Consider the following 13421-nt stretch of genomic DNA (forward strand, 5'->3'; position numbering starts at 1 on the left):
CAGCCAACACCTGCATAACTAGGCCCATAGTTTCATACCCATAGTTCACAAACTGCACATCCTCTTCGGTACTCTTCCTTACTCCGGGTGCAGGACGGGTCTGGCCACACCAGTACACTCTACCCACTCCCCATGTCTCGGGACCCATCACGTATGTTGTCTTGCCCCAAGGATCATCAGGCTTCCCCTACCTTGTAAACCGGGAACATGCGTGGCCTGCCATTGGACATTGGTGTAATGGCAGGAAACGTGAAAATCATTGAATTTTTGGGTGTCCCACAAGGGACATACATCTTTGTTTATATCTACATAACTATATACATATATATCTGTATATGTATGCATACATATATATATTTATATATTGCTGTATATATATATATATATATATATATATATATATATATATATATATATATATATATATATATATATATATATATATATATATATATATTTATGTCTAATGACATATGGATGTATGGGTGTCTGCATATGAATATATCTATGTGTGGGTATTTATGTATATTCTGTCTCTGTATGTATACATTTGTGCTACAGAGAGGGAGAGGTATATCTCCATGTAGCTATGGGTAGATATACGCACACATACCTCGACATATATACATCTACATCTGGTTATTCCATTCTTTGCTATGTAAAATAGAGTTTGCTGCATGGCAACAACCCACTATGAATCCCTACTTCATGTGGGCGTATTCCCTGTACATTCCCTGTGAGATGGACATCCTTCCTGTGTGTAGGCATCAATGTTACAGACAGCAGGTAGCAATACCTCTTACAGGAGAACTTGCACACTCAGGGCAGCCACATATATGTAGGAGGATCAGGACATACAGACAGACTGTGAGTAGAATGGTGTAATGCTTTGCATAGTACTGGTGTTACAGGGTATATGTGTGTGTGTGTGTGTGTGTGTGTGTGTGTGTGTGTGTGTTTTTGTGTGTGTTTTTTTGTGTACATACTAGTTTACCTTGGACTGCAGTCTGTCTGCATAGCTTACTACTGTGGGCCTATCCTCTAGCTGGACAGAGGTGTGCCTATCATGTGTTGTCTGTCCACCACACAGGTCCTGTGATGGATATTACACTGGCAGTGTGTGTGTTGTGTGCTAGCAGTTCATGGCTATATCCATTTGTATCCCTGATGTCTAATTCCTGCATAAGGGTATGTTGCAGCACATCCTGCAACACCAGCATGTTCCAGGGCGTGCAACTGCAATATTGTGAGTATGGCCCTGTGTTCCTGCCTTTGTCCTCCACTTATATGGCAGACTTTGTACTGCTGTGTTACGGTTAGGGATTGTCGGTAATGGCCTATCATTAATTATTGCTAGCATTCCTACTATCATCCCAGTCATAACGTGGACTCCCACAACATTTGTTGGTCAGGGTCCATACATGTGACAGATATATTGACATTACCACAAGTAATGAATGTCCCCCTAGTGCTTGACTACAGGGTGTAATTGGAGGCTGCTGAACTACATCTGATATTGTTGATTGCTACTTATCGTGCAGGCAAATCTTTTGTCTACTTTTGTACGAATTGAAGGCCTTGGCCTGGACACCATAGTATGTTATATATCTGCACTGTCTGCATCTACTGTTTTGTTTGGGCCTAGCATACATCACTGGTTATATACATCAACATCTATGTGCTGTCAGTAATGGCAGACATTATTGTATGGTACACAGATAAAGGTTGTCTGTGTATATATACCTGTGTGTCATGTCATGTCCTTTGAATTGTGAGTGGGTATATGTGTAATGTAAGTATCCCTTTTGTGGGGCTGGTTGCCACATTACACATGTCACAGGTACCAGTTACAGGGCTTGTGGCTGGGAATATACATTGCACCCAGTACATCCACACTACTTTGTCTGTGTATATGTGTATGTACCCATATATCTTGTATATCTTATCTATCTATAAATATATATATATATATATATATATATATATATATATGTATGTATATATATATATGTGTGTGTATATATATATATATATATATATATATATATATATATATATATATATATATAGATATAGATATATACCTGCACATGATTGTCAATGTATAGATGTGTGTGCATATCTGTATCATTGTAATGTGTACCCCTTCAACATTGCACATTCCCTGCGGTACACTGGCTTATCTGCATGATATGTTACAGATATTGCCCTGACATGTACAGGTGACTTGGATTACTGTTGGAGCATTGTAGATGTGTTCTAGTGGGTCCTGCCGTCAAGTACTTCATATGCTGGATATTGGATTGCACTGCATATCCATTAGGGCTGAGGTGGTTACATAGCAGTAATTACCAGGTGTCCCTCATATGTGCTCCCACCCCCATTAACTGTGCTCATGGTCTGTTATGTAGTACGGAGTGGGCCAGGAGTCTATTCCGATGTGGACATCATATAAACATGTCTATCTGTATATACATATATGTATGTGTGTGTACATATATATATATATATATATATATATATATATATATATATATATATATATATATACACTGAACATATTTGTCTATCTATGTACAATTGCTGTTATATGGTTATTTGTGAGTCATACATACACATATATATATACCTATAGCTGTCTATCTGTCTACATTTACAGATGTATATCTGTCCATATGTTCATGCATGTTCGGCCTATATGTGTGGCCTGTACCTCATTCTCTTGGCAATTGACATGGATGACCTTAGGACTGAGGTCAGTCATTCGTGCCAACACGTATGTGTTTCAGACTTATCATCTCCTTCAATATATGTGTTCTACTACATATAACTGTGTAACTTGCAACATTTTAAGTGTAGTAAAGCAAGATATGACAGATACCCCTATATGTACCCACATTATGGCACACTATGTCCAGGATTCATGCATTAAGAGGTTGTGTAGTGTGATATTATTACATTTCCTGTGCTGTTGACTAATTGTGCTAGATGATATATATGTGAAATAAGTGGGTATGTACATCTGCCATGGTTTACTGGTAAATCACGTAGTGTATGATGTGCAGGGTCCCGAGTTTGGGCCTTGCAGAGGCTGTATATTTTGTTTCAGGGCAGAACAACGGCTGTTGGATACAGAGTGAGTTAGGGACAGTTGAGTGGTTGTATGCGGGTGTGCATGGGTTTTCGCAGAGCTAAGCAATGCTAACCTCCGGTTGTGTTTCCTTATACTCAGCTAGCATCTACTTAGCTCAATCTATGTAAGCAATGCTTACCCCCTTGCAAATACACGTACACATGCTTACAACTGCTTATCCATGCATACTATGGCTGTTATGTGCTTACACCTGCTTACTAATCCCTTAGTCATTATGACAATTCACATGTGCATTTAAGGTAGTGCTCCTGTGCAAATATAAATGTTATTAAATAGGTTGTACAGCATGATGATGTTAACATACGGATTTCACATGGTAAATAGGATGTGCTGCAGTGGGACTTGACCCTGGAATGCGTGCGCGTTAGGCGGATGCTTTGCCCACTACACTATTCCTGTTCTGCTTCATTTGTATATGTCTACCATAATGACATAACCATGTTCCCTTCCCCTCGGACCCCGAGCTCCACATACGCAGCATCCATCCATTCCCCAGTTGCTAGCCCTGCCATACCACACCTCCACACATTTCCCTCTCTGCACATCTTGGTACTCCTCCAGTATACTGTCCCAACCCAAGCATCTGCAGGCTCTTCATCCGTTTAGTCCACATACATACCAGCCTTCCCTTGATCCTCCTTCGAAAGTGGTGGAGTCATCAATGTGACCCACAACTGTTGGTTCATCCTGCCAGGGATGGACCTGTTGTTGTGTCAGGAATAGACCTAGCTGGTCTACAGTGTGTCTCCCACTGGTAACATCCTGCCAGCGTTATGTGTAGCAGCGGTTTGCTCACACACCCGGCCAGCCTTATCTCTCGGTTCCATGGAACCAATGCCCCAGTTGTGAGATACTGTGCATGAAGTGGGGGTGAGGACTACAATAAGACCTTGTGATGCCAATTAGATCAGCTTACATGCCTACAGTGGGGTGTTGTGACCATGTGTTCGTAGGTGTTGTGTAGTGGGTTATACAGCAACACATATGGTTATACTGTACTTTGCCATGTAAATTGGACTATGCTGCGGTGGGACCCATATCGGGAATGGCTGCCCATTAGGTAAAAGCATACCTGTTGACTGTACAGTTTCCACAGACTGTCCAGAGTTTGCTTCATAATTTTGTTGTGTTTTTCTTACAATCTGCACCTGTCTGGCAAATACCTGGGAACTAAAGTCATTAAATACAGACAAGTATTTGGGTTTAAGACTCCACATCCTTCAGATGAGTCCTGCTATGCATAACCTATTATTCTATCAGCTTTCTAAGATTGTAAGTGGACTATTTAATTTCTGTCTCTATTTGTTCCTCCAACGGTTTAGGTTCTCTCCAGTGGTTTTGCTCTTAGAAGTTGAGAGGTATGGGCGGAAGCTCTGCCCAATTCGCAATATTACTTACATCCCTGGGGTGGTCCGAATACAACTGCACCAGCCAACACCTGCACGCCTAGGTCCATAATTGCATACCCATAGTTCTCCCATCTGCCCCTCCTCTACAGCACTCATCCTTACTGTGGGTGCAGGTGGGGTCTAACCACACCACTACACACTGCCCACTCTCCACGTCTCAGGACCCATGTTGTACGTTGTCTCGACCCATGTGTCATCAGGCTAGCCCAACCTACTTGTCCGTGTATATACATGTCCTGGTTAGATAAATCATTACAGTGACTGACTCCAATCATCATCAATTTTTCGGGTGTCCCACAAGGGACATTGATGTCTTTGTTTCAAGATTAGACCTGGCAGGTCTCTCCCACTGGTAGTATCCTGCCTGTAGTCTGGGAAGCAGTGGTGTGTTTACTTGCATCGTGTGTTAGTATGTTTCACCTGTCTAGCTGGGGGGGGGGGGTTTGATGCTACGTGTTACATGTTTGTTGATTGGACACCTCACCCCCATTGGCACGGCCTGTGAAAATATGTAATTCTTAACTGCTGTATCATATCCTAGCTATATATATGTGTATATTTATACACATATATACATATACATTTCTACATATATATATCTATATATATATATATATATATATATATATATATATATATATATATATATATATATATATATATATATATATATCTGTATATGTATGCATGTATATATATATATATATATATATATATATATATATATATATATATATTGCTGTATAAATATATATATATATATATATATATATATATATATATATATATATATATATATATATATATATATATATAAAATGACATATGGATGTATGGGTGTCTGCATATGTGTATATCTATATGGGGGTATTTAATTATATTCTGTCTCTGTATGTATACATTTGTACTATGGAGAGGGGGAGGTATAACTCCATGTAGGTATGGGTATATATACACACACACACCTCTTCATTTTTACATCTACATCTGGTTATTTTGTTCTTTGCCATGTACAGTAGACTGTGCTGCAGTGGGACTCATAGCAGGAGTGGCTGCCCATTGGGTGGATGCCCTGGTCAATGCACCCTATTGCTTACATCCCTGGGGTGGTCTACAAAGAACCACTCCAGCCAACACCTGCATAGCTAGGCCCATAGTTTCATACCCATAGTTCCCAAACTGCACATCCGCTTTGGTATGCTTCCTTCCTCCGGGTGCAGGTCGGGTCTAGCCACACCAGTACACTGTTCCCACTCCCCACTTCTCGGGACCCATTACATATGTTGTCTTGCCACACGGATCATCGGGCTTCCCCTACCTTGTAAACCGGGAACATGCGTGGCCTGCCATCGGACATCAGTGTAATGGCAGGAAGCCCGAAAATCACTGAATTTTTGGGTGTCCCACAAGGGACATACATGTCTTTGTTTCAAGATTAGACTTGGCTGGTCTCTCCCACTGGTAGTATCCTGCCTGTAGTCCGGAAAGCAGTGGTGTGTTTGCTTTTATTGTGTGTCTGTATGTTTCACCGGTCTAGCTGGGGGAAGGGTTGATGCTATGTGTTACACGTTTGTTGATTGGATCCCTCAACCCCATTTGCACAGCCTGTGAACATATGTAATTCGTAACTGCTGTATCATTTCCTAGCTATATATATGTGTGTATTTACACACACACACACACACACACACACACACACACACACACACATATATATATATATATATATATATATGTATATATATATATATATATATAGATATATACATATTTATATATATATATATATATATATATATATATATATATATAGATAGATATATACATATATATATATATATATATATATATATATATATATATATGTGTATATCTGTATATGTATGCATACATATATATATTTATATATTGCTGTATATATATGTCTAATGACATATGGATGTATGGGTGTCTGCATATGTATATATCTATATGTGGGTATTTATGTATATTCTGTCTCTGTATGTATACATTTGTACTATGAAGAGGGAGAGGCATATCTCTGTAGCTATGGGTAGATATACACAGAAATACCTCGACATATATACATCTACATCTGGTTATTCCATTTTTTGCCATGTAAAATAAAGTTTGCTGCAGTGGGACTCATAGTGGGTGTAGCTGCTCGTTGGGTGGCGCTTCTACCCAAAGAACACTATTGCTTACATCCCTGGGGCTTTCCGTATAGACCCACTCCAGCAAAAACCTGCATGCCTAGACCCATAATTAGCTACCCATAGTTCCCCCACCTGCACCTCCTCTATAGCACTCATCCTTACTATGGGTGCAGGTTGGGTCTAAACATACCAGTACACATTGCCCACTCTCCACTTCACGGGACCCATCTTGTACGTTGTCTCGACCCATGGGTCATCAGGCTTTCCCACCCTTGTATTCTGGGTATGTACACACCCCACCTTGATAGATCATTGCACGGGCTTCCTCCCATAATATGACAATTTTTGGGGTATCCCGCAAGGGACGCTCCTGTCTCTGTTCCAATATTAGATTTCACAGGTCCACTGTGTCCCCCCCCGGTTGTATCCTGCCTGTGGTCTGGGGAGCAGTGGACTGTTTACATTGTTTGTGGGTTTGTTTGTATGTTTCCTCTGTCCGACTGGTGGGGGGGAAGTCATGCTACGTGTTACACATTTCTTGCTTGGGGCCCCCTCACCTCCATTGGCATGGCCTGTGAACATATGTCAATCTTGGGTGCTGTATCCTATCATAGGCATGTATCTGTGTATATCTACGCACACACACACACACATATATATATATATATATATATATATATATATATATATATATATATATTCAGTCAATAAAAACCTGCCCAAGCATCAGGGACATCCAAAGCATAAACGCAAGCAAACTCCACCCCCAACACAACCCAAATGACACATAGCCCACAAACTCAGTGTGCCACTCAACCACAGCCCATAAGGCATAACAATGTACCCAGCACTCTAGTCATAGGTGTCTCTATAGTCAGGCACACTGATGTTCCACTCACTAGACTAAACAAGGAGAAAGTTACTGTCAGCTGCCTGTCAGGTGCCAGGATCCACCACATAACGCACGCACTCAGGTCACTCCACAATAAGTACAAATATGACACTGTCATTGTCCATGTTGGTGTGAATGACCTGAGACATACCTCACTGGACTACATGAAAAGAGACATGGAGGTGCTCTCTGATCTTGTATCCCAGGCAGGTATGACCCTAACCCTAAGTAGCATCCTGCCATCACCCAGAATGATACCACAGTACAAGGACAAAATGATTGACTTCAACAACTGGCTAAGCTTCTGGTGTCATTCCAAGGGGATCCAGTATTTGTCTGCCTAGGATGACATGATCGACAGTCCACGATGCTTTGCTAGAGATGGCCTGCACCTGTCGCCCTTAGGATTCCAGATACTGGCTAAGGCTCTTGCCACCCCATAGTGCCTTTTTTAGGCAAGGTTCAAATGACAAATTCACCACTGTAACAGGTACAAGCAAGCAAAATCTGAGGGTAATGCTACTCATTGCTAGAAGTCTAAACCTCAAGAAGCACTAACTCGAGGCACTCCTTAAAATGGAGAACATTGACATCTGTGCAGTAACAGAGACCTAGTTCAAAGCTCCAGAGAGCACCCCTGCATTACCAGGCTTCAATTCATACCACACCTTTCGGCCACCTAACCCAGAAAGAAGCATTAAAGGCTGAGGTGTGTCCATATTCATTAAGGATATCCACACCTCCAGGCCAGTTGCACAGCATAATGCATCCGAGATTATCCAAGTGCAACTAACTCTGGGCAAGACCGCAATCCAAATTGTAGCTTGCTACAGACCCCCCACCATGCCCCAGGATTCATACTCCTCATTTCTTGATACACTGGAAAGTATTAGGGTACAAGCTAACACCCTAATAATGGGCGATTTCAACTACCCCACCATTAACTGGGAAAACTACTCATGTACCAACACTTTTGCTCAACGTTTTCTAGAATTCATAAATTCCAATGCCTTGGATCAACTTATTCACACCCCCACCAGGGGCAGCAATATCCTAGACCTGGTCATTACCAACATGGGAAACCGGTGTTCCACACCAGAGGTCAATTCCTCGTTGGTCAGATCCAACCACAAGCTAATCAGCCTAGACATCCACATCCCACCCCCAGCCCCAATTAGGAAACCATTGTAAAAAACTTCACACTTCTTAAGACAAAACAAACTTCATGACACCCATGCAGATGGACAATAGAGGTATGACAGCCGAATCCTACACAAATGCACTTTATAAGCACTTACACGAGTGCATGGATCATGCTATCCCTAATAGAACCAAGATGTTATCCTCCAAAAAAAGGAAGCCTATCTGGTGGTCCGCTGCCATAAACAAACTCTACAACAGAAGAAAGAAACTGTTGCAAAAAAGAGTAAAATCCCATGACTGGAGGAACTCCCTGGTCAACCTCAGTAAGAAGCTGAGATCCCTCATAAAATCCTCCAAAGCTAGTTACGAAAACAAAATTGCCACTGACTCTAAAGACAACCACAAAGCATTCTATAGCTAGGTCAAGAATCTAAATGGGAACACTCAGATCTGCTCTGAGTTACAGCATAATGGCACTAAATATACAGAACCAACTGATATTGCCAACATCCTAGCAGATAGGTTCAGTGCTAACTTTACCCCTCCTCTCACCCCCTAGAGGGCCCATCTCTATACCGGAAGAATGCAAAGTTCCTATAATCACGGCTGCACAGGTAAAAAACACACTCTCCAAAGCCAAGAACACAGCATCCATGGGACCTGACAATATCCCAGGCTGCATTCTACACGAACTACAGAATGAAGTAGCACCCTACCTAAGTACCATGTTCAATCATAGCCTCACCTCAGGCTTTGTACCCACTGAATGGCACACCGCAACAGTTATCCCACTCCACAAAGGGGGAGCCACAACGGACCCCAGGAACTACCGCCCCATTAGCCTGACGAGCCTGGTCTGCAAGGCCATGGAACGTATCATCGTGGAACTCATAAACAAAGACATTGGTAATCTCCAAACTCTGGACCCTACTCAGTTTGGATTTGTAAAAGGCAGATCATGTCTCCTAAACCTGATTGACTTCTTTGAAGCAGTCACCAAAGCCATAGATGAGGGTAAAATGGTTCACACAGCTTATCTATATCTCGCCAATGCTTTCGACTCCATCCCCCACTCTGGAATTATAGATAAGCTCACTAAACTAGGTATAAATCCCTATGTCACAAGATGGGTTGCCAACTGGCTCATGGACAGAACCCACACTGTGATAGTAGCGGATTCCAAATCCGACATCAGACCAGTGACAAGTGGAGTACCACAGGGTTCAGTCCTGGGTCCTCTCCTATTTGGTATCTACTTCTCTGAAGTGCAGGCCAACACAGAAGGTCTTTGGCTAACAAAGTTTGCAGATGACTGCAAACTAGGAGCCATAATCAAAACTCCTAACGATGTGGACAAACTACAAAAGGGCCTCATTGAGACAGATACCTGGTGTCAAAGCCATGGCCTGAAGCTCAATGCCAAAAGTGTATTGTCATCCCCTTTGGTAAAAACTCTGTTCCCATGAATTACCACATAGCTGGTAGTCTACTTAATGCTGAAAATGTGATAAGAGACCTTGGGACACAGGTGGACAGTAGTCTTTCCTTTGATAATCACATCGCCGCAGTGGTCAGGAAATCCTTCTACGTGGCTCATCTCATCACAAAAGGATTCTCATCCAGAAAAAAAGAGGTCATTGTTCCCCTCAACTCATCACTCATTAGACCCATTATAGAGTACAACGTCCCTTTTGGTATGTACCTCACAAGACATCTACAACCACTGGAAAGACCACAGAAATACCTCACAAAGAGGATTACTGGCCTCAAACAGATGCCCTATGTAGACCGTCTCAAAAAACTACAGCTTTACTCCATCGCATATCGCCTACTCAGGGGCGATCTCTGCCTAACATACAAAGCTATGTCAAACCCAGAGCTGTTGGACATGCTCCACTTAAAGAAATCCCAATCCCTCCGAGCTACACACTCTAGGGACCTTAACCTTGTCACCACAATAAACAGAACATGCTGGAGGGATAGATTCCTGTCCCAGAGACTTCCCATACTCTGGAACAGACTACCTATCTATGTCAAACAGCGCTCCTCATCAGCACTCTTCAAGAAAAATCTTGATGATTGGATGGGAAATGGGAAATTCACCCCGGGGATCACTTCTGTAGCTCTGCTCGACAGGGGCACAGGAAAATAATTTTCTTGGGTGGCAAAAGCCAGGGTACATTTTTTGGCTAGGTTTGTATGGGCCCTAGGGCCGATAGCCTAGTACCTACCTATGAACCTATGAACCTATATATATATATATATATATATATATATATATATATATATATATATATATACATATTGCTGTATATATATATATATATATATATATATATATATATATATATATATATATATATATAAAACAATATGTGGCTGTATGGGTGTCTGCACATGTATATATCTGTATTTGTCAGTATTTATTTATATGTCTATCTATGTATGTATACATTTGTTCTACAGAGAGGGGAGGTATATATCTATATAGTTATGGGTATTCATACAAACACATGTACCTCTAATTCTTTAGCTACATATTCGGTAATGTTGACTGGCATTGCTGGGTATTGTGTTTCGTGTGCATACCGGCCATCCTTGTGTGCCACGTATGTTTTGCGATACCTACGACTGACTCTGTTATTGTACACAGACCCACATGTGATACTGGCCATTTGATACGGTGTGCTTAAGGCACTTTCAAGCGGTTGTGAGCGGGTTTGCACAGAGGTTAGCACTGCTGACTTCTGGTCACAGTGTGTTACACGCAGTTAGCATCTCCTTTGCTTGATCTGTGTCGGCAGTGCTTCACCCCGTCCATACACACTTGCACACACTTACTATTGCTTACATTTGCTTACTTCTACTTAGCTGTGCTTACGCCTGCTTATTGCTGAATTATTCATTATGGTACTGACTCTTCACATGTGCATTTCATGCAGTACTCCAATTCACATTTAATTGTTATTTGGTAGGTTCTACAGCAATAAAATGTACATAATTTTTCGTATACAGTTTACACTTGGTCAATGGTATGTGCTGCAGTGGGACTTGAGCTGGGAAAGCCTTCTCCTTAGGTGGATGCTCTGACCACTACGCTAGTGCTGTGCTGCTTCATTTGCTATACCTTGCTTGTTATCCTCTTCAGCCTTTCATGCTGCTTTATCTGTAGCTACATGATGGCCAGACCCGCTCACCTACAGTTAGCTGTACTTGGGGTTTTAAAAATATTACTACAAGGGTTTCTTCATGTTTTCTTTCGGTGTACTGTTGTTGAACACATGGGGACTGTTGGTGGGGATATGTGGACACTTATGTGTGGTCTTGCTCTTTTATGTACACATTCTTCTGTTCTACTTTGCAGGGGCATGTTTATTCTGAGAGCTCTGCTCTCAGCCATGCCTCCTGCACTCGTCCACGCTCCATGTAGCATTAGGTGTTCAGGCAGTGCACCTTCCTTAATATGCATGATGCGCTGCTGTCCTCCTCTTAAACGGGCGCTTCCGTACAGGACTAGAGTAGTCTTGCACAGAGGATTAGTGAATCCGGGGGAAAATCTAACAATCTATTTTGATGACTTGTTTCACTTATTATTATTTTAAGTCTAAAATGTAAAATGAAAACTGTAATGTTAGGTCAAGTCTATTTTATGGCAGCTTGAGTATACTTTTAGGTTTGGAATTCAGTTTTGAGGTTAGCAAGTTTTATTCTTTACATTTATTAACCAGGAATTTCCAATCGGAATGTCTAATTTTTAATGGATTCTCAAGGAGAAAGGCTTTAAAACAATGTAAAACCAATTAAAAAAGCATGTTAATGACAACATGGTATGTTCACATTACCATAAGGATTATAATGTGAAGCATCATAGTAATTTTAACTAGGGAAAAGTATATCATAATGAAAAAATTATATGGTTGATGTTCTTCATAGTCAATGTTGCAGTGTTGATTCTTGGATCTTCTGCCATGCTGTGGCCTACACCAAGCCCAATTATGGGAGTGTTTGCATTATCCCTGGCTGACTGGGGACCGATGTCTGGGCATTAGGGATATATACTGAGGGATGTCTTGTCAGTATAATCTTCAGTTCTTTCTAGCCATGCAGTCCAATGCACTTCACATTTTTTCTAAGCACTTGTAGTTGGTCAGTTCATTTTTCCAGAGTGCCTCCTTCTTTCAGTCAGACAAGTACACATTGGGGATTTCCATCTATTAATTTAATGCTTAAAAAGGTCAGTAATTGCTTGAAGTGTGGGAAACAATCCCACATAAAGGTTTTCAGTCATTTTCTCTGTTATGCTTGGAATCTCAACACAACATCTCTAATTGTCTCATCTGTGCTAAATTCTGAGCAAAACCCTTCAAATGTATTAGCTGCCCATATGGAGTCTTTGGTTTTGGTTCCGTCACTGGCTTCACAGTCCACAGCTACTGCCAGGTCTTCAGAAACACTAGCTTCTGCTAGTGTCTTTCTGAAGAAATGGAGAGACAAAAAGTCAAGGGCTCTGACATTTCAGATAAAGCTCAGGTTCTAGTCTATAAGTCAACTGACCAAGGTGAGGTGCCTTTGTAGCTCTGTGGTCTAGCAACTCCTAGATATGAATCCTCTAGTGTGACCCCTTGAGAGACCATCATGGTTTCCAACCTACTATTACTGTTACTATG

The sequence above is a fragment of the Protopterus annectens genome, chromosome 6.part0 (assembly GCF_019279795.1).
Source record: "Protopterus annectens isolate FY-2018-M chromosome 6.part0, PAN1.0, whole genome shotgun sequence".
Classification (NCBI taxonomy): domain Eukaryota; kingdom Metazoa; phylum Chordata; order Ceratodontiformes; family Protopteridae; genus Protopterus; species Protopterus annectens.